At 43.9% G+C, this 2,510-nt stretch overlaps 1 pseudogene; it reads right to left on the reverse strand.

Annotated features, from left to right (window-relative positions):
- Window positions 1-1,227: 1,227 nt before the first annotated feature.
- LOC116101497 lies at window positions 1,228-2,244 on the reverse strand (annotated as a pseudogene).
- Between the last annotated feature and the right edge of the window lie 266 nt (window positions 2,245-2,510).

The following is a 2,510-nucleotide window of genomic DNA, read 5'->3' on the forward strand; positions in this document are numbered from 1 at the left end:
TCTAAGTTCTCTCTAAAACGTTTCCTATGAAATTCTCTAAGAAATGAGAATCGGGGGTCTAAGAAAAGGAGGGATAAGGGTTTTTTCACTCTTCTCTTTGTCCTCAGCACTTACGCATCTTTCAGAATACATGATCACATGGTAAAAAGTTCATCACAAGTTTACACATAAATCAAACCAGGAGTTTACAACAGAGAATGTTTACATGCATATCCATTAAGAGTGATTATCTGGCTAAACATTTCCTCACCTGTCACCAGCTTTACAGATTCATGGAGAGTTAAAGAACATAACTTTTGCGACTAAGTTATTAGTGAAGTTTTGTATAGATAAACCTAGCCAATATTTTATCTTCTGTCCTTGCCACCTGTAGTAAATCATTTCCCTTTTTAATGACCTTTGATTAATGGTTTTTACAACCTCTTGGAATGTGTTCTAAGTTGTAAATGCCTGCTTTCCATCTTAGAATCAATTCACTCATGACACTTGAAGACTGGCAGAGTTCTCATTGCAGATTTCATATCAGAGAGGACTTAATAGCAGTCCTATTCCAAAAGAACTTAATAATTACAAATAAAGTTTTAGGAATTCTTATAGGATCATTATTAAGAATTAAGAAGTCATCTATTTGTCTGTATAGCATCACTACAAGATAGTATTATCTTCATAGATCTGCAGAGATCTGCCAAAAAGGGTGGGCTAATACCTAGTGATTGTTTTATATATCTAATAATACCAGAAAGTGCATATTAATAGCAGGAATCTTTCCTAAAAATGAAATTCTCCTCAGTCTTACCTAAATAAGCAAATTTGTCATAGTTTTTAATCCATGCTAGAATCATCTCAGGAAGATCACCTGCTAGTTTTGTGTCTCTTCTAGATGGCTCCTGGCACAGCTGAGACATCCAGCTTCATGAGTTGAGCAGCCACTGGATTCTTGAAACTTCCATTCATAGACAGACATTGCTGGATAAGCTGTAAGAACCCTCACTGATACAATGTATAATAATATTAAAAAATTAGTTTAAATTCTTTTGGGGGTGCAGTGAACTTTATTGATGGTATTCAAGAGAGTAGAGAGGGCTCCCTAAGCCCCTCCTGTTATTATGGGGGTCTGGGATGGAAATTGTGAGAGAGATGCTCAGTGTTGGGGTAGGGACTCCTCAGCAACTGAGGGCCTCTCTCTTGCTCTCAGTGTCCTTGCTGTGGTGGGTGGTCCAGGGTTTCTTACTCCTTGGAGGCCATGTAGGCCATGAGGTCCACCACCCTGTTGCTGTAGCCATATCCATTGTCATACCAGGAAATGAGCTTTACAGAGTTGTCATTGAGAGCAATGCCAGTCCCAGCATCAAAGGTGGAAGAGTGGGAGTTGCTGTTGAGGTCGCAGGAGACAACCTGGTCCTCGATGTAGCCCAGGATGCCCTTCAGTAGGCCCTCAGATGCCTGCTTCACCACCTTCTTGATGTCATCATACTTAGCAGGTTTCTCCAGGCAGCATGTCAGATCCACAACTGATACATTAGGGGTAGGAACACAGAAGGCCATGCAAGAGAGCTTCCCGTTCAGCTCTGGGATGACCTTGCCCACAGCCTTGGCAGCATCAGTAGATGCAGGGATGATGTATTGGGCAGCCCCACGGCTATCACGCTACAGCTTTCCAGAGGGGCCATCCATAGTCTTCTGAGTTGCAGTGATGGCATGGACCATGGTCATGAGCCCTTCCACAATGTCAAAGTTGTCATGGATGACTTTAGCCAGGGGAGCTAAGCAGTTGGTGGTGCAGGATGCATTGCTAACAATCTTGAGTGAGTTGTCATATTTCTCGTGGTTTACACCCATCATAAACATGGGGGCATCAGCAGAAAGGATGGAGATGATGACCCTTTTGGCCCCACCCTTCAAGTGGGCCCCGGCCTTCTCCATGGTGGTGAAGATGCCAGTAGACTCCACAACATACTCAGCATCAGCATCACCCCATTTGATGTTAGCAGGATCTCACTCCTGGAAGATGGTGATGGGCTTCCCATTGATGACAAGCTTCCCATTCTCAGCCTTGACTGTGCCGTCGAATTTGCTGTGGGTGGAGTCATATTGGAACATGTAGACCATGTAGTTGAGGTCAATGAAGGGGTCGTTGATGGCAACAATCTCCACTTTGCCAGATTCAGAGCAGAAGGCAGCCCTGGTAACCAGGCACCCAATACAGCCAAATCTGTTCACACTGACCTTCACCATTTTGTCTACAGGACGAAGCTAGCACTGCACAAAAAGACATGGCTATCTCTGGAACAAGGAGGAGCAGAGAGCCTAGTTTAAATTCTTATTGGCTTTCATTTGCAATTGTTGAGTTGGGCAGTCTTTGTAATAGATGATTGGCAGATAATACGCAGGAAGAGCTCCAGTGGGCAAGTGAGCTTCCTTGAAATGGCCCACCGCTTTGCACAGCTGGGATGAGCGTATTCTAGAATGGTGTGGCCCCAGGGTTTGTGTCCCAGGATTGCTTCTTGTTG

The sequence above is a fragment of the Mastomys coucha genome, unplaced genomic scaffold (genome assembly GCF_008632895.1).
Source record: "Mastomys coucha isolate ucsf_1 unplaced genomic scaffold, UCSF_Mcou_1 pScaffold21, whole genome shotgun sequence".
Lineage (NCBI taxonomy): Eukaryota > Metazoa > Chordata > Mammalia > Rodentia > Muridae > Mastomys > Mastomys coucha.